This window comes from Delphinapterus leucas, chromosome 19 (assembly GCF_059928025.1).
Source record: "Delphinapterus leucas isolate spDelLeu-1000000601 "Yukka" chromosome 19, BTC_Dleu_Yukka2, whole genome shotgun sequence".
In the NCBI taxonomy this organism is placed as follows: Eukaryota; Metazoa; Chordata; class Mammalia; order Artiodactyla; family Monodontidae; genus Delphinapterus; species Delphinapterus leucas.
The window spans coordinates 28,308,282-28,326,885 of record NC_143147.1 but is presented as its reverse complement, the minus strand read 5'-3'; the positions used below and the strand labels follow the sequence as shown (position 1 = coordinate 28,326,885).

General features: G+C 77.0%; 17 non-coding genes across 17 annotated transcripts; all 17 read right to left on the bottom strand.

Moving 5' to 3' along the window:
• Positions 1 to 921: 921 nt before the first annotated feature.
• Positions 922 to 1,040, bottom strand: LOC149745014 (5S ribosomal RNA). Its single transcript, XR_016389757.1, has one exon. It is a non-coding gene; the product is annotated as a 5S ribosomal RNA (ribosomal RNA).
• A 934-nt stretch (positions 1,041 to 1,974) lies between these two features.
• On the bottom strand, positions 1,975 to 2,093 carry LOC149745013 (5S ribosomal RNA). The gene has a single exon (XR_016390570.1). It is a non-coding gene; the product is annotated as a 5S ribosomal RNA (ribosomal RNA).
• Positions 2,094 to 3,027: 934 nt separating this feature from the next.
• Positions 3,028 to 3,146, bottom strand: LOC149745012 (5S ribosomal RNA). The gene has a single exon (XR_016390569.1). It is a non-coding gene; the product is annotated as a 5S ribosomal RNA (ribosomal RNA).
• Positions 3,147 to 4,067: 921 nt separating this feature from the next.
• On the bottom strand, positions 4,068 to 4,186 carry LOC149745011 (5S ribosomal RNA). Its single transcript, XR_016390568.1, has one exon. It is a non-coding gene; the product is annotated as a 5S ribosomal RNA (ribosomal RNA).
• A 934-nt stretch (positions 4,187 to 5,120) lies between these two features.
• Positions 5,121 to 5,239, bottom strand: LOC149745010 (5S ribosomal RNA). The gene has a single exon (XR_016390243.1). It is a non-coding gene; the product is annotated as a 5S ribosomal RNA (ribosomal RNA).
• A 933-nt stretch (positions 5,240 to 6,172) lies between these two features.
• Positions 6,173 to 6,291, bottom strand: LOC149745009 (5S ribosomal RNA). Its single transcript, XR_016390567.1, has one exon. It is a non-coding gene; the product is annotated as a 5S ribosomal RNA (ribosomal RNA).
• A 932-nt stretch (positions 6,292 to 7,223) lies between these two features.
• LOC149745008 (5S ribosomal RNA) lies at positions 7,224 to 7,342 on the bottom strand. Its single transcript, XR_016390566.1, has one exon. It is a non-coding gene; the product is annotated as a 5S ribosomal RNA (ribosomal RNA).
• Positions 7,343 to 8,273: 931 nt separating this feature from the next.
• On the bottom strand, positions 8,274 to 8,392 carry LOC149745007 (5S ribosomal RNA). Its single transcript, XR_016390388.1, has one exon. It is a non-coding gene; the product is annotated as a 5S ribosomal RNA (ribosomal RNA).
• Positions 8,393 to 9,325: 933 nt separating this feature from the next.
• LOC149745006 (5S ribosomal RNA) lies at positions 9,326 to 9,444 on the bottom strand. The gene has a single exon (XR_016389686.1). It is a non-coding gene; the product is annotated as a 5S ribosomal RNA (ribosomal RNA).
• A 932-nt stretch (positions 9,445 to 10,376) lies between these two features.
• LOC149745005 (5S ribosomal RNA) lies at positions 10,377 to 10,495 on the bottom strand. The gene has a single exon (XR_016390103.1). It is a non-coding gene; the product is annotated as a 5S ribosomal RNA (ribosomal RNA).
• Positions 10,496 to 11,425: 930 nt separating this feature from the next.
• On the bottom strand, positions 11,426 to 11,544 carry LOC149745004 (5S ribosomal RNA). Its single transcript, XR_016390387.1, has one exon. It is a non-coding gene; the product is annotated as a 5S ribosomal RNA (ribosomal RNA).
• Positions 11,545 to 12,477: 933 nt separating this feature from the next.
• On the bottom strand, positions 12,478 to 12,596 carry LOC149745003 (5S ribosomal RNA). Its single transcript, XR_016390565.1, has one exon. It is a non-coding gene; the product is annotated as a 5S ribosomal RNA (ribosomal RNA).
• A 932-nt stretch (positions 12,597 to 13,528) lies between these two features.
• On the bottom strand, positions 13,529 to 13,647 carry LOC149745002 (5S ribosomal RNA). Its single transcript, XR_016390102.1, has one exon. It is a non-coding gene; the product is annotated as a 5S ribosomal RNA (ribosomal RNA).
• A 930-nt stretch (positions 13,648 to 14,577) lies between these two features.
• Positions 14,578 to 14,696, bottom strand: LOC149745001 (5S ribosomal RNA). Its single transcript, XR_016390386.1, has one exon. It is a non-coding gene; the product is annotated as a 5S ribosomal RNA (ribosomal RNA).
• A 933-nt stretch (positions 14,697 to 15,629) lies between these two features.
• Positions 15,630 to 15,748, bottom strand: LOC149745000 (5S ribosomal RNA). Its single transcript, XR_016389685.1, has one exon. It is a non-coding gene; the product is annotated as a 5S ribosomal RNA (ribosomal RNA).
• Positions 15,749 to 16,680: 932 nt separating this feature from the next.
• Positions 16,681 to 16,799, bottom strand: LOC149744999 (5S ribosomal RNA). The gene has a single exon (XR_016390564.1). It is a non-coding gene; the product is annotated as a 5S ribosomal RNA (ribosomal RNA).
• Positions 16,800 to 17,732: 933 nt separating this feature from the next.
• On the bottom strand, positions 17,733 to 17,851 carry LOC149744998 (5S ribosomal RNA). Its single transcript, XR_016390562.1, has one exon. It is a non-coding gene; the product is annotated as a 5S ribosomal RNA (ribosomal RNA).
• Positions 17,852 to 18,604: the final 753 nt, after the last annotated feature.

Sequence of the window (18,604 nt, the reverse complement as noted above, 5' to 3'; positions counted from 1 at the left end):
GGCGGGCTGCCTCTTGAGGCCCACTTTCGCTGGCGCTTGCGCCTCACCGCCAGCCTGGCGGTCAGCCCGCCCCGGCAGGAACCCGTCGCCCGCCCAGGCAGGGGGAACGGAGGTCTCGGGTACCGGGCGGTGGCGGAGGCGGAGGGTTTGGCCACCCCCTCCCAGCCGAGGGCGGGCGTGACCCAGCGAACCCTTCGGCGCTTGGCGCCCCGCCAAGATCCCGCCCGTCGCTCACAGGGACGTGGCCCCGGAGGCTTCAGTGCCCGGGGCCCGCGGTCCCTTGGGCATCGCCCCTGCCCGCCCACGCGGCGCTAGGCGCCGCCCAGCCGCAACCCGGGCCGGCCCTCCTGCCCGACAGCAGCTGGCCCGAAGCCACTGGGAGCCACCATCGTGTCGCCACGGCCCCTCAGCCCCGGCGAGGCCACCCTTGCCCGCACACCACCTGCCGGGCTCAGGAGCCCGCCCCTGGCGGCCGGCAGGCCCTGGGAAGCGGCCCCTGCCCTCGATCCCGCTCCCGCACCCGGCCGCGGCGGCGACACGGCGGGGGGCGAGGCTTTTGCCGGGGGGAGCTGTGGAGGGACACACCCACCGGCACACAGGTGGCGGCACCGGGGCGGGGCGCCGGTGGGGGCGGCCAGGTGCAGGTCGAGGGGCTCGCTGGCGGAAGGCACGGCAATCGGGCCCGCGGCGGAGCCTGGGTCCGGGCCAGGCACCCCGGGGGCGTCTGGGGTGCGGCTGCCTTCCAGGGCCGCCTTCTGGCCGCCTGGCGGGCCGGGCCGGCGGGGAGCGCCCCCTCCGGCGCGCGCGCCGTGGTGGGAGGGGCCTGAGGAGGCGGGGCCTGCAGCGGGGCCCCGGCGCGGGCGGAGCCGGCGGCCACCGCCCGCGGGCGAGTTAAAGGAGAAGGCGGAGCGGGAGGCAAAAAGCCTACAGCACCCGGTATTCCCAGGCGGTCTCCCATCCAAGTACTAACCAGGCCCGACCCTGCTTAGCTTCCGAGATCAGACGAGATCGGGCGCGTTCAGGGTAGTATGGCCGTAGACGGGGGCGGGGACGGCGGGCTGCCTCTTGAGGCCCACTTTCGCTGGCGCTTGCGCCTCACCGCCAGCCTGGCGGTCAGCCCGCCCCAGCAGGACCCCGTCGCCCGCCCAGGCAGGGGGAACGGAGGTCTCGGGTACCGGGCGGTGGCGGAGGCGGAGGGTTTGGCCACCCCCTCCCAGCCGAGGGCGGGCGTGACCCAGCGAACCCTTCGGCGCTTGGCGCCACGCCCAAGATCCGGCCCGTCGCTCACAGGGACGTGGCCCCGGAGGCTTCAGAGCCCGGGGCCCGCTGTGCCTTGGGCATCGCCCCTGCCCGCCCACGCGGCGCTAGGCGCCGCCCAGCCGCAGCCCGGGCCGGCCCTCCTGCCCGACAGCAGCTGGCCCGAAGCCACTGGGAGCCACCATCGTGTCGCCACGGCCCCTCAGCCCCGGCGAGGCCACCCTTGCCCGCACACCACCCGCCGAGCTCAGGAGCCCGCCCCTGGCGGCCGGCAGGCCCGGGGAAGCGGCCCCTGCCCTCGATCCCGCTCCCGCACCCGGCAGCGGCGGCGACACGGCGGGGGGCGGGGCTTTTGCCGGAGGGAGCTGTGGAGGGACACACCCACCGGCACACAGGTGGCGGCCCCGGGGCGGGGCGCCGGTGGGGGCGGCCAGGTGCAGGTCGACGGGCTCGCTGGCCGAAGGGACGGCAACCGGGCCCGCGGCGGAGCCTGGGTCCGGGCCAGGCACCCCGGGGGCGTCTGGGGTGCGGCTGCCTTCCAGGGCCGCCTTCTGGCCGCCTGGCGGGCCGGGCCGGCGGGGAGCGCCCCCTCCGGCGCGCGCGCCGTGGTGGGAGGGGCCTGAGGAGGCGGGGCCTGCAGCGGGGCCCCGGCGCGGGCGGAGCCGGCGGCCACCGCCCGCGGGCGAGTTAAAGGAGAAGGCGGAGCAGGAGGCAAAAAGCCTACAGCACCCGGTATTCCCAGGCGGTCTCCCATCCAAGTACTAACCAGGCCCGACCCTGCTTAGCTTCCGAGATCAGACGAGATCGGGCGCGTTCAGGGTGGTATGGCCGTAGACGGGGGCGGGGACGGCGGGCTGCCTCCTGAGGCCCACTTTCGCTGTCGCTTGCGCCTCACCGCCAGCCTGGCGGTCAGCCCGCCTCGGCAGGAACCCGTCGCCCGCCCAGGCAGGGGGAACGGAGGTCTCGGGTACCGGGCGGTGGCGGAGGCGGAGGGTTTGGCCACCCCCTCCCAGCCGAGGGCGGGCGTGACCCAGCGAACCCTTCGGCGCTTGGCGCCCCGCCCAAGATCCGGCCCGTCGCTCACAGGGACGTGGCCCCGGAGGCTTCAGGGCCCGGGGCCCGCGGTCCCTTGGGCATCGCCCCTGTCCGCCCACGCGGCGCTAGTCGCCGCCCGGCCGCAGCCCGGGCCGGCCCTCCTGCCCGACAGCAGCTGGCCCGAAGCCACTGGGAGCCACCATCGTGTCGCCACGGCCCCTCAGCCCCGGCGAGGCCACCCTTGCCCGCACACCACCCGCCGAGCTCAGGAGCCCGCCCCTGGCGGCTGGCAGGCCCGGGGAAGCGGCCCCTGCCCTCGATCCCGCTCCCGCACCCGGCCGCGGCGGCGACACGGCGGGGGGCGGGGCTTTTGCCGGAGGGAGCTGTGGAGGGACACACCCACCGGCACACAGGTGGCGGCCCCGGGGCGGGGCGCCGGTGGGGGCGGCCAGGTGCAGGTCGAGGGGCTCGCTGGCCGAAGGGACGGCAACCGGGCCCGCGGCGGAGCCTGGGTCCGGGCCAGGCACCCCGGGGGCGTCTGGGGTGCGGCTGCCTTCCAGGGCCGCCTTCTGGCCGCCTGGCGGGCCGGGCCGGCGGGGAGCGCCCCCTCCGGCGCGCGCGCCGTGGTGGGAGGGGCCTGAGGAGGCGGGGCCTGCAGCGGGGCCCCGGCGCCGGCGGAGCCGGCGGCCACCGCCCGCGGGCGAGTTAAAGGAGAAGGCGGAGCGGGAGGCAAAAAGCCTACAGCACCCGGTATTCCCAGGCGGTCTCCCATCCAAGTACTAACCAGGCCCGACCCTGCTTAGCTTCCGAGATCAGACGAGATCGGGCGCGTTCAGGGTGGTATGGCCGTAGACGGGGGCGGGGACGGCGGGCTGCCTCTTGAGGCCCACTTTCGCTGGCGCTTGCGCCTCACCGCCAGCCTGGAGGTCAGCCCGCCCCGGCAGGACCCCGTCGCCCGCCCAGGCAGGGGGAACGGAGGTCTCGGGTACCGGGCAGTGGCGGAGGCGGAGGGTTTGGCCACCCCCTCCCAGCCGAGGGCGGGCGTGACCCAGCGAACCCTTCGGCGCTTGGCGCCCCGCCCAAGATCCGGCCCGTCGCTCACAGGGACGTGGCCGCGGAGGCTTCAGGGCCCGGGGCCCGCGGTCCCTTGGGCATCGCCCCTGCCCGCCGACGCGGCGCTAGGAGCTGCCCAGCCGCAGCCCGGGCCGGCCCTCCTGCCCGACAGCAGCTGGCCCGAAGCCACTGGGAGCCACCATCGTGTCGCCACGGCCCCTCAGCCCCGGCGAGGCCACCCTTGCCCGCACACCACCCGCCGGGCTCAGTAGCCCGCCCCTGGCGGCCGGCAGGCCAGGGGAAGCGGCCCCTGCCCTCGATACCGCTCCCGCACCCGGCCGCGGCGGTGACACGGCGGGGGGCGGGGCTTTTGCCGGAGGGAGCTGTGGAGGGACACACCCACCGGCACACAGGTGGCGGCCCCGGGGCGGGGCGCCGGTGGGGGCGGCCAGGTGCAGGTCGAGGGGCTCGCTGGCCGAAGGGACGGCAACCGGGCCCGCGGCGGAGCCTGGGTCCGGGCCAGGCACCCCGGGGCGTCTGGGGTGCGGCTGCCTTCCAGGGCCGCCTTCTGGCCGGGCCGGCGGGGAGCGCCCCCTCCGGCGCGCGCGCCGTGGTGGGAGGGGCCTGAGGAGGCGGGGCCTGCAGCGGGGCCCCGGCGCGGGCGGAGCCGGCGGCCACCGCCCGCGGGCGAGTTAAAGGAGAAGGCGGAGCGGGAGGCAAAAAGCCTACAGCACCCGGTATTCCCAGGCGGTCTCCCATCCAAGTACTAACCAGGCCCGACCCTGCTTAGCTTCCGAGATCAGACGAGATCGGGCGCGTTCAGGGTGGTATGGCCGTAGACGGGGGTGGGGACGGCGGGCTGCCTCTTGAGGCCCACTTTCGCTGGCGCTTGCGCCTCACCGCCAGCCTGGCGGTCAGCCCGCCCCGGCAGGACCCCGTCGCCCGCCCAGGCAGGGGGAACGGAGGTCTCGGGTACCGGGCGGTGGCGGAGGCGGAGGGTTTGGCCACCCCCTCCCAGCCGAGGGCGGGCGTGACCCAGCGAACCCTTCCGCGCTTGGCGCCCCGCCCAAGATCCGGCCCGTCGCTCACATGGACGTGGCCCCGGAGGCTTCAGTGCCCGGGGCCCGCGGTCCCTTGGGCATCGCCCCGGCCCGCCCACGCGGCGCTAGGCGCCGCCCAGCCGCAGCCCGGGCCGGCCCTCCTGCCCGACAGCAGCTGGCCCGAAGCCACTGGGAGCCACCATCGTGTCGCCACGGCCCCTCAGCCCCGGCGAGGCCACCCTTGCCCGCACACCACCCGCCGAGATCAGGAGCCCGCCCCTGGCGGCCGGCAGGCCCGGGGAAGCGGCCCCTGCCCTCGATCCCGCTCCCGCACCCGGCAGCGGCGGCGACACGGCGGGGGGCGGGGCTTTTGCCGGAGGGAGCTGTGGAGGGACACACCCACCGGCAAACAGGTGGCGGCCCCGTGGCGGGGCGCCGGTGGGGGCGGCCAGGTGCAGGTCGACGGGCTCGCTGGCCGAAGGGACGGCAACCGGGCCCGCGGCGGAGCCTGGGTCCGGGCCAGGCACCCCGGGGGCGTCTGGGGTGCGGCTGCCTTCCAGGGCCGCCTTCTGGCCGCCTGGCAGGCCGGGCCGGCGGGGAGCGCCCCCTCCGGCGCGCGCGCCGTGGTGGGAGTGGCCTGAGGAGGCGGGGCCTGCAGCGGGGCCCCGGCGCGGGCGGAGCCGGCGGCCACCGCCCGCGGGCGAGTTAAAGGAGAAGGCGGAGCGGGAGGCAAAATGCCTACAGCACCCGGTATTCCCAGGCGGTCTCCCATCCAAGTACTAACCAGGCCCGACCCTGCTTAGCTTCCAAGATCAGACGAGATCGGGCGCGTTCAGGGTAGTATGGCCGTAGACAGGGGCGGGGACGGCGGGCTGCCTCTTGAGGCCCACTTTCGCTGGCGCTTGCGCCTCACTGCCAGCCTGGCGGTCAGCCCGCCCCGGCAGGACCCCGTCGCCCGCCCAGGCAGGGGGAACGGAGGTCTCGGGTACCGGGCGGTGGCGGAGGCGGAGGGTTTGGCCACCCCCTCCCAGCCGAGGGCGGGCGTGACCCAGCGAACCCTTCGGCGCTTGGCGCCCCGCCCAAGATCCGGCCCGTCGCTCACAGGGACGTGGCCCCGGAGGCTTCAGGGCCCGGGGCCCGCGGTCCCTTGGGCATCGCCCCTGCCCGCCCACGCGGCGCTAGGCGCCGCCCATCCGCAGCCGGGGCCGGCCCTCCTGCCCGACAGCAGCTGGCCCGAAGCCACTGGGAGCCACCATCGTATCGCAACGGCCCCTCAGCCCCGGCGAGGCCACCCTTGCCCGCACACCACCCGCCGAGCTCAGGAGCCCGCCCCTGGCGGCCGGCAGGCCCGGGGAACCGGCCCCTGCCCTCGATCCCGCTCCCGCACCCGGCAGCGGCGGCGACACGGCGGGGGCGGGGCTTTTGCCGGAGGGAGCTGTGGAGGGACACACCCACCGGCACACAGGTGGCGGCCCCGGGGCGGGGCGCCGGTGGGGGCGGCCAGGTGCAGGTCGAGGGGCTCGCTGGCCGAAGGGACGGCAACCGGGCCCGCGGCGGAGCCTGGGTCCGGGCCAGGCACCCCGGGGGCGTCTGGGGTGCGGCTGCCTTCCAGGGCCGCCTTCTGGCCGCCTGGCGGGCCGGGCCGGCGGGGAGCGCCCCCTCCGGCGCGCGCGCCGTGGTGGGAGGGGCCTGAGGAGGCGGGGCCTGCAGCGGGGCCCCGGCGCGGGCGGAGCCGGCGGCCATCGCCCGCGGGCGAGTTAAAGGAGAAGGCGGAGCGGGAGGCAAAAAGCCTACAGCACCCGGTATTCCCAGGCGGTCTCCCATCCAAGTACTAACCAGGCCCGACCCTGCTTAGCTTCCGAGATCAGACGAGATCGGGCGCGTTCAGGGTGGTATGGCCGTAGACGGGACGGGGACGGCGGGCTGCCTCTTGAGGCCCACTTTCCCTGGCGCTTGCGCCTCACCGCCAGCCTGGCGGTCAGCCCGCCCCGGCAGGACCCCGTCGCCCGCCCAGGCAGGGGGAACGGAGGTCTCGGGTACCGGGCGGTGGCGGAGGCGGAGGGTTTGGCCACCCCCTCCCAGCCGAGGGCGGACGTGACCCAGCGAACCCTTCGGCGCTTGGCGCCCCGCCCAAGATCCGGCCCGTCGCTCACAGGGACGTGGCCCCGGAGGCTTCAGGGCCCGGGGCCCGCGGTCCCTTGGGCATCGCCCCTGCCCGCCCACGCGGCGCTAGGCGCCGCCCAGCCGCAGCCCGGGCCGGCCCTCCTGCCCGACAGCAGCTGGCCCGAAGCCACTGGGAGCCACCATCGTGTCGCCACGGCCCCTCAGCCCCGACGAGGCCACCCTTGCCCGCACACCACCCGCCGAGCTCAGGAGCCCGCCCCTGGCGGCCGGCAGGCCCGGGGAAGCGGCCCCTGCCCTCGATCCCGCTCCCGCACCCGGCCGCGGCGGCGACACGGCAGGGGGCGGGGCTTTTGCCGGAGGGAGCTGTGGAGGGACACACCCACCGGCACACAGGTGGCGGCCCCGGGGCGGGGCGCCGGGGGGGCGGCCAGGTGCAGGTCGAGGGGCTCGCTGGCCGAAGGGACGGCAACCGGGCCCGCGGCGGAGCCTGGGTCCGGGCCAGGCACCCCGGGGGCGTCTGGGGTGCGGCTGCCTTCCAGGGCCGCCTTCTGGCCGCCTGGCGGGCCGGGCCGGCGGGGAGCGCCCCCTCCGGCGCGCGCGCCGTGGTGGGAGGGGCCTGAGGAGGCGGGGCCTGCAGCGGGGCCCCGGCGCGGGCGGAGCCGGCGGCCACCGCCCGCGGGCGAGTTAAAGGAGAAGGCGGAGCGGGAGGCAAAAAGCCTACAGCACCCGGTATTCCCAGGCGGTCTCCCATCCAAGTACTAACCAGGCCCGACCCTGCTTAGCTTCCGAGATCAGACGAGATCGGGCGCGTTCAGGGTGGTATGGCCGTAGACGGGACGGGGACGGCGGGCTGCCTCTTGAGGCCCACTTTCCCTGGCGCTTGCGCCTCACCGCCAGCCTGGCGGTCAGCCCGCCCCGGCAGGACCCCGTCGCCCGCCCAGGCAGGGGGAACGGAGGTCTCGGGTACCGGGCGGTGGCGGAGGCGGAGGGTTTGGCCACCCCCTCCCAGCCGAGGGCGGACGTGACCCAGCGAACCCTTCGGCGCTTGGCGCCCCGCCCAAGATCCGGCCCGTCGCTCACAGGGACGTGGCCCCGGAGGCTTCAGGGCCCGGGGCCCGCGGTCCCTTGGGCATCGCCCCTGCCCGCCCACGCGGCGCTAGGCGCCGCCCAGCCGCAGCCCGGGCCGGCCCTCCTGCCCGACAGCAGCTGGCCCGAAGCCACTGGGAGCCACCATCGTGTCGCCACGGCCCCTCAGCCCCGACGAGGCCACCCTTGCCCGCACACCACCCGCCGAGCTCAGGAGCCCGCCCCTGGCGGCCGGCAGGCCCGGGGAAGCGGCCCCTGCCCTCGATCCCGCTCCCGCACCCGGCCGCGGCGGCGACACGGCAGGGGGCGGGGCTTTTGCCGGAGGGAGCTGTGGAGGGACACACCCACCGGCACACAGGTGGCGGCCCCGGGGCGGGGCGCCGGGGGGGCGGCCAGGTGCAGGTCGAGGGGCTCGCTGGCCGAAGGGACGGCAACCGGGCCCGCGGCGGAGCCTGGGTCCGGGCCAGGCACCCCGGGGGCGTCTGGGGTGCGGCTGCCTTCCAGGGCCGCCTTCTGGCCGCCTGGCCGCCCGGGCCGGCGGGGAGCGCCCCCTCCGTCGCTCGCGCCGTGGTGGGAGGGGCCTGAGGAGGAGGGGCCTGCAGCGGGGCCCCGGCGCGGGCGGAGCCGGCGGCCACCGCCCGCGGGAGAGTAAAGGAGAAGGCGGAGCCGGAGGCAAAAAGCCTACAGCACCCGGTATTCCCAGGCGTTCTCCCATCCAAGTACTAACCAGGCCCGACCCTGCTTAGCTTCCGAGATCAGACGAGATCGGGCGCGTTCAGGGTGGTATGGCCGTACACGGGGGCGGGGACGGCGGGCTGCCTCTTGAGGCCCACTTTCGCTGGCGCTTGCGCCTCACCGCCAGCCTGGCGGTCAGCCCGCCCCGGCAGGACCCCGTCGCCCGCCCAGGCAGGGGGAACGGAGGTCTCGGGTACCGGGCGGTGGCGGAGGCGGAGGGTTTGGCCACCCCCTCCCAGCCGAGGGCGGGCGTGACCCAGCGAACCCTTCGGCGCTTGGCGCCCCGCCAAGATCCCGCCCGTCGCTCACAGGGACGTGGCCCCGGAGGCTTCAGGGCCCGGGGCCCGCGGTCCCTTGGGCATCGCCCCTGCCCGCCCACGCGGCGCTAGGCGCCGCCCGGCCGCAGCCCGGGCCGGCCCTCCTGCCCGACAGCAGCTGGCCCGAAGCCACTGGGAGCCACCATCGTGTCGCCACGGCCCCTCAGCCCCGGCGAGGCCACCCTTGCCCGCACACCACCCGCCGAGCTCAGGAGCCCGCCCCTGGCGGCCGGCAGGCCCGGGGAAGCGGCCCCTGCCCTGGATCCCGCTCCCGCACCTGGCCGCGGCGGCGACACGGCGGGGGGCGGGGCTTTTGCCGGAGGGAGCTGTGGAGGGACACACCCACCGGCACACAGGTGGCGGCCCCGGGGCGGGGCGCCGGTGGGGGCGGCCAGGTGCAGGTCGAGGGGCTCGCTGGCCGAAGGGACGGCAACCGGGCCCGCGGCGGAGCCTGGGTCCGGGCCAGGCACCCCGGGGGCGTCTGGGGTGCGGCTGCCTTCCAGGGCCGCCTTCTGGCCGCCTGGCGGGCCGGGCCGGCGGGGAGCGCCCCCTCCGGCGCGCGCGCCTTTGTGCGAGGGCCCTGAGGAGGCGGGGCCTGCAGCGGAGCCCCGGCGCGGGCGGAGCCGGCGGCCAGCGCCCGCGGGCGAGTTCAAGGAGAAGGCGGAGCGGGAGGCAAAAAGCCTACAGCACCCGGTATTCACAGGCGGTCTCCCATCCAAGTACTAACCAGGCCCGACCCTGCTTAGCTTCCGAGATCAGACGAGATCGGGCGCGTTCAGGGTGGTATGGCCGTAGACGGGACGGGGACGGCGGGCTGCCTCTTGAGGCCCACTTTCGCTGGCGCTTGCGCCTCACCGCCAGCCTGGCGGTCAGCCCGCCCCGGCAGGACCCCGTCGCCCGCCCAGGCAGGGGGAACGGAGGTCTCGGGTACCGGGCGGTGGCGGAGGCGGAGGGTTTGGCCACCCCCTCCCAGCCGAGGGCGGGCGTGACCCAGCGAACCCTTCGGCGCTTGGCGCCCCGCCCAAGATCCGGCCCGTCGCTCACAGGGACGTGGCCCCGGAGGCTTCAGGGCCCGGGGCCCGCGGTCCCTTGGGCATCGCCCCTGCCCGACCACGCGGCGCTAGGCACCGCCCGGCCGCATCCCGGGCCGGCCCTCCTGCCCGACAGCAGCTGGCCCGAAGCCACTGGGAGCCACCATCGTGTCGCCACGGCCCCACAGCCCCGGCGAGGCCACCCTTGCCCGCACACCACCCGCCGAGCTCAGGAGCCCGCCCCTGGCGGCCGGCAGGCCCGGGGAAGCGGCCCCTGCCCTCGATCCCGCTCCCGCACACGGCCGCGGCGGCGACACGGCGGGGGCGGGGCTTTTGCCGGAGGGAGCTGTGGAGGGACACACCCACCGGCACACAGGTGGCGGCCCCGGGCCGGGGCGCCGGAGGGGGCTGCCAGGTGCAGGTCGACGGGCTCGCTGGCCGAAGGCACGGCAACCGGGCCCGCGGCGGAGCCTGGGTCCGGGCCAGGCACCCCGGGGGCGTCTGGGGTGCGGCTGCATTCCAGGGCCGCCTTCTGGCCCCCTGGCGGGCCGGGCCGGCGGGGAGCGCCCCCTCCGGCGCGCGCGCCGTGGTGGGAGGGGCCTGAGGAGGCGGGGCCTGCAGCGGGGCCCCGGCGCGGGCGGAGCCGGCGGCCACCGCCCGCGGGCGAGTTAAAGGAGAAGGCGGAGCGGGAGGCAAAAAGCCTACAGCACCCCGTATTCCCAGGCGGTCTCCCATCCAAGTACTAACCAGGCCCGACCCTGCTTAGCTTCCGAGATCAGACGAGATCGGGCGCGTTCAGGGTGGTATGGCCGTAGACGGGACGGGGACGGCGGGCTGCCTCTTGAGGCCCACTTTCGCTGGCGCTTGCGCCTCACCGCCAGCCTGGCGGTCAGCCCGCCCCGGCAGGACCCCGTCGCCCGCCCAGGCAGGGGGAACGGAGGTCTCGGGTACCGGGCGGTGGCGGAGGCGGAGGGTTTGGCCACCCCCTCCCAGCCGAGGGCGGGCGTGACCCAGCGAACCCTTCGGCGCTTGGCGCCCCGCCCAAGATCCGGCCCGTCGCTCACAGGGACGTGGCCCCGGAGGCTTCAGGGCCCGGGGCCCGCGGTCCCTTGGGCATCGCCCCTGCCCGACCACGCGGCGCTAGGCGCCGCCCGGCCGCATCCCGGGCCGACCCTCCTGCCCGACAGCAGCTGGCCCGAAGCCACTGGGAGCCACCATCGTGTCGCCACGGCCCCTCAGCCCCGGCGAGGCCACCCTTGCCCGCACACCACCCGCCGAGCTCAGGAGCCCGCCCCTGGCGGCCGGCAGGCCCGGGGAAGCGGCCCCTGCCCTCGATCCCGCTCCCGCACACGGCCGCGGCGGCGACACGGCGGGGGCGGGGCTTTTGCCGGAGGGAGCTGTGGAGGGACACACCCACCGGAACACAGGTGGCGGCCCCGGGGCGGGGCGCCGGGGGGGCGGCCAGGTGCAGGTCGAGGGGCTCGCTGGCCGAAGGGACGGCAACCGGGCCCGCGGCGGAGCCTGGGTCCGGGCCAGGCACCCCGGGGGCGTCTGGGGTGCGGCTGCCTTCCAGGGCCGCCTTCTGGCCGCCTGGCCGCCCGGGCCGGCGGGGAGCGCCCCCTCCGTCGCTCGCGCCGTGGTGGGAGGGGCCTGAGGAGGAGGGGCCTGCAGCGGGGCCCCGGCGCGGGCGGAGCCGGCGGCCACCGCCCGCGGGAGAGTAAAGGAGAAGGCGGAGCCGGAGGCAAAAAGCCTACAGCACCCGGTATTCCCAGGCGTTCTCCCATCCAAGTACTAACCAGGCCCGACCCTGCTTAGCTTCCGAGATCAGACGAGATCGGGCGCGTTCAGGGTGGTATGGCCGTACACGGGGGCGGGGACGGCGGGCTGCCTCTTGAGGCCCACTTTCGCTGGCGCTTGCGCCTCACCGCCAGCCTGGCGGTCAGCCCGCCCCGGCAGGACCCCGTCGCCCGCCCAGGCAGGGGGAACGGAGGTCTCGGGTACCGGGCGGTGGCGGAGGCGGAGGGTTTGGCCACCCCCTCCCAGCCGAGGGCGGGCGTGACCCAGCGAACCCTTCGGCGCTTGGCGCCCCGCCAAGATCCCGCCCGTCGCTCACAGGGACGTGGCCCCGGAGGCTTCAGGGCCCGGGGCCCGCGGTCCCTTGGGCATCGCCCCTGCCCGCCCACGCGGCGCTAGGCGCCGCCCGGCCGCAGCCCGGGCCGGCCCTCCTGCCCGACAGCAGCTGGCCCGAAGCCACTGGGAGCCACCATCGTGTCGCCACGGCCCCTCAGCCCCGGCGAGGCCACCCTTGCCCGCACACCACCCGCCGAGCTCAGGAGCCCGCCCCTGGCGGCCGGCAGGCCCGGGGAAGCGGCCCCTGCCCTGGATCCCGCTCCCGCACCTGGCCGCGGCGGCGACACGGCGGGGGGCGGGGCTTTTGCCGGAGGGAGCTGTGGAGGGACACACCCACCGGCACACAGGTGGCGGCCCCGGGGCGGGGCGCCGGTGGGGGCGGCCAGGTGCAGGTCGAGGGGCTCGCTGGCCGAAGGGACGGCAACCGGGCCCGCGGCGGAGCCTGGGTCCGGGCCAGGCACCCCGGGGGCGTCTGGGGTGCGGCTGCCTTCCAGGGCCGCCTTCTGGCCGCCTGGCGGGCCGGGCCGGCGGGGAGCGCCCCCTCTGGCGCGCGCGCCGTTGTGCGAGGGCCCTGAGGAGGCGGGGCCTGCAGCGGAGCCCCGGCGCGGGCGGAGCCGCCGGCCAGCGCCCGCGGGCGAGTTCAAGGAGAAGGCGGAGCGGGAGGCAAAAAGCCTACAGCACCCGGTATTCCCAGGCGGTCTCCCATCCAAGTACTAACCAGGCCCGACCCTGCTTAGCTTCCGAGATCAGACGAGATCGGGCGCGTTCAGGGTGGTATGGCCGTAGACGGGACGGGGACGGCGGGCTGCCTCTTGAGGCCCACTTTCGCTGGCGCTTGCGCCTCACCGCCAGCCTGGCGGTCAGCCCGCCCCGGCAGGACCCCGTCGCCCGCCCAGGCAGGGGGAACGGAGGTCTCGGGTACCGGGCGGTGGCGGAGGCGGAGGGTTTGGCCACCCCCTCCCAGCCGAGGGCGGGCGTGACCCAGCGAACCCTTCGGCGCTTGGCGCCCCGCCCAAGATCCGGCCCGTCGCTCACAGGGACGTGGCCCCGGAGGCTTCAGGGCCCGGGGCCCGCGGTCCCTTGGGCATCGCCCCTGCCCGACCACGCGGCGCTAGGCACCGCCCGGCCGCATCCCGGGCCGGCCCTCCTGCCCGACAGCAGCTGGCCCGAAGCCACTGGGAGCCACCATCGTGTCGCCACGGCCCCACAGCCCCGGCGAGGCCACCCTTGCCCGCACACCACCCGCCGAGCTCAGGAGCCCGCCCCTGGCGGCCGGCAGGCCCGGGGAAGCGGCCCCTGCCCTCGATCCCGCTCCCGCACACGGCCGCGGCGGCGACACGGCGGGGGCGGGGCTTTTGCCGGAGGGAGCTGTGGAGGGACACACCCACCGGCACACAGGTGGCGGCCCCGGGGCGGGGCGCCGGAGGGGGCTGCCAGGTGCAGGTCGACGGGCTCGCTGGCCGAAGGCACGGCAACCGGGCCCGCGGCGGAGCCTGGGTCCGGGCCAGGCACCCCGGGGGCGTCTGGGGTGCGGCTGCATTCCAGGGCCGCCTTCTGGCCCCCTGGCGGGCCGGGCCGGCGGGGAGCGCCCCCTCCGGCGCGCGCGCCGTTGTGGGAGGGGCCTGAGGAGGCGGGGCCTGCAGCGGGGCCCCGGCGCGGGCGGAGCCGGCGGCCACCGCCCGCGGGCGAGTTAAAGGAGAAGGCGGAGCGGGAGGCAAAAAGCCTACAGCACCCCGTATTCCCAGGCGGTCTCCCATCCAAGTACTAACCAGGCCCGACCCTGCTTAGCTTCCGAGATCAGACGAGATCGGGCGCGTTCAGGGTGGTATGGCCGTAGACGGGACGGGGACGGCGGGCTGCCTCTTGAGGCCCACTTTCGCTGGCGCTTGCGCCTCACCGCCAGCCTGGCGGTCAGCCCGCCCCGGCAGGACCCCGTCGCCCGCCCAGGCAGGGGGAACGGAGGTCTCGGGTACCGGGCGGTGGCGGAGGCGGAGGGTTTGGCCACCCCCTCCCAGCCGAGGGCGGGCGTGACCCAGCGAACCCTTCGGCGCTTGGCGCCCCGCCCAAGATCCGGCCCGTCGCTCACAGGGACGTGGCCCCGGAGGCTTCAGGGCCCGGGGCCCGCGGTCCCTTGGGCATCGCCCCTGCCCGACCACGCGGCGCTAGGCGCCGCCCGGCCGCATCCCGGGCCGACCCTCCTGCCCGACAGCAGCTGGCCCGAAGCCACTGGGAGCCACCATCGTGTCGCCACGGCCCCTCAGCCCCGGCGAGGCCACCCTTGCCCGCACACCACCCGCCGAGCTCAGGAGCCCGCCCCTGGCGGCCGGCAGGCCCGGGGAAGCGGCCCCTGCCCTCGATCCCGCTCCCGCACACGGCCGCGGCGGCGACACGGCGGGGGCGGGGCTTTTGCCGGAGGGAGCTGTGGAGGGACACACCCACCGGCACACAGGTGGCGGCCCCGGGGCGGGGCGCCGGGGGGGCGGCCAGGTGCAGGTCGAGGGGCTCGCTGGCCGAAGGGACGGCAACCGGGCCCGCGGCGGAGCCTGGGTCCGGGCCAGGCACCCCGGGGGCGTCTGGGGTGCGGCTGCCTTCCAGGGCCGCCTTCTGGCCGCCTGGCCGCCCGGGCCGGCGGGGAGCGCCCCCTCCGTCGCTCGCGCCGTGGTGGGAGGGGCCTGAGGAGGAGGGGCCTGCAGCGGGGCCCCGGCGCGGGCGGAGCCGGCGGCCACCGCCCGCGGGAGAGTAAAGGAGAAGGCGGAGCCGGAGGCAAAAAGCCTACAGCACCCGGTATTCCCAGGCGTTCTCCCATCCAAGTACTAACCAGGCCCGACCCTGCTTAGCTTCCGAGATCAGACGAGATCGGGCGCGTTCAGGGTGGTATGGCCGTACACGGGGGCGGGGACGGCGGGCTGCCTCTTGAGGCCCACTTTCGCTGGCGCTTGCGCCTCACCGCCAGCCTGGCGGTCAGCCCGCCCCGGCAGGACCCCGTCGCCCGCCCAGGCAGGGGGAACGGAGGTCTCGGGTACCGGGCGGTGGCGGAGGCGGAGGGTTTGGCCACCCCCTCCCAGCCGAGGGCGGGCGTGACCCAGCGAACCCTTCGGCGCTTGGCGCCCCGCCAAGATCCCGCCCGTCGCTCACAGGGACGTGGCCCCGGAGGCTTCAGGGCCCGGGGCCCGCGGTCCCTTGGGCATCGCCCCTGCCCGCCCACGCGGCGCTAGGCGCCGCCCGGCCGCAGCCCGGGCCGGCCCTCCTGCCCGACAGCAGCTGGCCCGAAGCCACTGGGAGCCACCATCGTGTCGCCACGGCCCCTCAGCCCCGGCGAGGCCACCCTTGCCCGCACACCACCCGCCGAGCTCAGGAGCCCGCCCCTGGCGGCCGGCAGGCCCGGGGAAGCGGCCCCTGCCCTGGATCCCGCTCCCGCACCTGGCCGCGGCGGCGACACGGCGGGGGGCGGGGCTTTTGCCGGAGGGAGCTGTGGAGGGACACACCCACCGGCACACAGGTGGCGGCCCCGGGGCGGGGCGCCGGTGGGGGCGGCCAGGTGCAGGTCGAGGGGCTCGCTGGCCGAAGGGACGGCAACCGGGCCCGCGGCGGAGCCTGGGTCCGGGCCAGGCACCCCGGGGGCGTCTGGGGTGCGGCTGCCTTCCAGGGCCGCCTTCTGGCCGCCTGGCGGGCCGGGCCGGCGGGGAGCGCCCCCTCCGGCGCGCGCGCCGTTGTGCGAGGGCCCTGAGGAGGCGGGGCCTGCAGCGGAGCCCCGGCGCGGGCGGAGCCGGCGGCCAGCGCCCGCGGGCGAGTTCAAGGAGAAGGCGGAGCGGGAGGCAAAAAGCCTACAGCACCCGGTATTCACAGGCGGTCTCCCATCCAAGTACTAACCAGGCCCGACCCTGCTTAGCTTCCGAGATCAGACGAGATCGGGCGCGTTCAGGGTGGTATGGCCGTAGACGGGACGGGGACGGCGGGCTGCCTCTTGAGGCCCACTTTCGCTGGCGCTTGCGCCTCACCGCCAGCCTGGCGGTCAGCCCGCCCCGGCAGGACCCCGTCGCCCGCCCAGGCAGGGGGAACGGAGGTCTCGGGTACCGGGCGGTGGCGGAGGCGGAGGGTTTGGCCACCCCCTCCCAGCCGAGGGCGGGCGTGACCCAGCGAACCCTTCGGCGCTTGGCGCCCCGCCCAAGATCCGGCCCGTCGCTCACAGGGACGTGGCCCCGGAGGCTTCAGGGCCCGGGGCCCGCGGTCCCTTGGGCATCGCCCCTGCCCGACCACGCGGCGCTAGGCGCCGCCCGGCCGCATCCCGGGCCGACCCTCCTGCCCGACAGCAGCTGGCCCGAAGCCACTGGGAGCCACCATCGTGTCGCCACGGCCCCTCAGCCCCGGCGAGGCCACCCTTGCCCGCACACCACCCGCCGAGCTCAGGAGCCCGCCCCTGGCGGCCGGCAGGCCCGGGGAAGCGGCCCCTGCCCTCGATCCCGCTCCCGCACACGGCCGCGGCGGCGACACGGCGGGGGCGGGGCTTTTGCCGGAGGGAGCTGTGGAGGGACACACCCACCGGAACACAGGTGGCGGCCCCGGGGCGGGGCGCCGGTGGGGGCGGCCAGGTGCAGGTCGACGGGCTCGCTGGCCGAAGGCACGGCAACCGGGCCCGCGGCGGAGCCTGGGTCCGGGCCAGGCACCCCGGGGGCGTCTGGGGTGCGGCTGCCTTCCAGGGCCGCCTTCTGGCCCCCTGGCGGGCCGGGCCGGCGGGGAGCGCCCCCTCCGGTGCGCGCGCCGTGGTGGGAGGGGCCTGAGGAGGCGGGGCCTGCAGCGGGGCCCCGGCGCGGGCGGAGCCGGCGGCCCCCGCCCGCGGGCGAGTTAAAGGAGAAGGCGGTGCGGGAGGCAAAAAGCCTACAGCACCCGGTATTCCCAGGCGGTCTCCCATCCAAGTACTAACCAGGCCCGACCCTGCTTAGCTTCCGAGATCAGACGAGATCGGGCGCGTTCAGGGTGGTATGGCCGTAGACGGGACGGGGACGGCGGGCTGCCTCTTGAGGCCCACTTTCGCTGGCGCTTGCGCCTCACCGCCAGCCTGGCGGTCAGCCCGCCCCGGCAGGACCCCGTCGCCCGCCCAGGCAGGGGGAACGGAGGTCTCGGGTACCGGGCGGTGGCGGAGGCGGAGGGTTTGGCCACCCCCTCCCAGCCGAGGGCGGGCGTGACCCAGCGAACCCTTCGGCGCTTGGCGCCCCGCCCAAGATCCGGCCCGTCGCTCACAGGGACGTGGCCCCGGAGGCTTCAGGGCCCGGGGCCCGCGGTCCCTTGGGCATCGCCCCTGCCCGCCCACGCGGCGCTAGGCGCCGCCCAGCCGCAGCCCGGGCCGGCCCTCCTGCCCGACAGCAGCTGGCCCGAAACCACTGGGAGCCACCATCGTGTCGCCACGGCCCCTCAGCCCCGGCGAGGCCACCCTTGCCCGCACACCACCCGACGAGCTCAGGAGCCCGCCCCTGGCGGCCGGCAGGCCCGGGGAAGCGGCCCCTGCCCTCGATCCCGCTCCCGCACCCGGCCGCGGCGGCGACACGGCGGGGGGCGGGGCTTTTGCCGGAGGGAGCTGTGGAGGGACACACCCACCGGCACACAGGTGGCGGCCCCGGGGCGGGGCGCCGGTGGGGGCGGCCAGGTGCAGGTCGAGGGGCTCGCTGGCCGAAGGGACGGCAACCGGGCCCGCGGCGGAGCCTGGGTCCGGGCCAGGCACCCCGGGGGCGTCTGGGGTGCGGCTGCCTTCCAGGGCCGCCTTCTGGCCCCCTGGCGGGCCGGGCCGGAGGGGAGCGCCCCCTCCGGCGCGCGCGCCGTGGTGGGAGGGGCCTGAGGAGGCGGGGCCTGCAGCGGGGCCCCGGCGCGGGCGGAGCCGGCGGCCACCGCCCGCGGGCGAGTTAAAGGAGAAGGCGGAGCGGGAGGCAAAAAGCCTACAGCACCCGGTATTCCCAGGCGGTCTCCCATCCAAGTACTAACCAGGCCCGACCCTGCTTAGCTTCCGAGATCAGACGAGATCGGGCGCGTTCAGGGTGGTATGGCCGTAGACGGGACGGGGACGGCGGGCTGCCTCTTGAGGCCCACTTTCGCTGGCGCTTGCGCCTCACCGCCAGCCTGGCGGTCAGCCCGCCCCGGCAGGACCCCGTCGCCCGCCCAGGCAGGGGGAACGGAGGTCTCGGGTACCGGTCGGTGGCGGAGGCGGAGGGTTTGGCCACCCCCTCCCAGCCGAGGGCGGGCGTGACCCAGCGAACCCTTCGGCGCTTGGCGCCCCGCCCAAGATCCGGCCCGTCGCTCACAGGGACGTGGCCCCAGAGGCTTCAGGGCCCGGGGCCCGCGGTCCCTTGGGCATCGCCCCTGCCCACCCACGCGGCGCTAGGCGCCGCCCAGCCGCAGCCCGGGCCGGCCCTCCTGCCCGACAGCAGCTGGCCCGAAACCACTGGGAGCCACCAGCGTGTCGCCACGGCCCCTCAACCCCGGCGAGGCCACCCTTGCCCGCACACCACCCGACGAGCTCAGGAGCCCGCCCCTGGCGGCCGGCAGGCCCGGGGAAGCGGCCCCTGCCCTCGATCCCGCTCCCGCACCCGGCCGCGGCGGCGACACGGCGGGGGGCGGGGCTTTTGCCGGAGGGAGCTGTGGAGGGACACACCCACCGGCACACAGGTGGCGGCCCCGGGGCGGGGCGCCGGTGGGGGCGGCCAGGTGCAGGTCGAGGGGCTCGCTGGCCGAAGGGACGGCAACCGGGCCCGCGGCGGAGCCTGGGTCCGGGCCAGGCACCCTGGGGGCGTCTGGGGTGCGGCTGCCT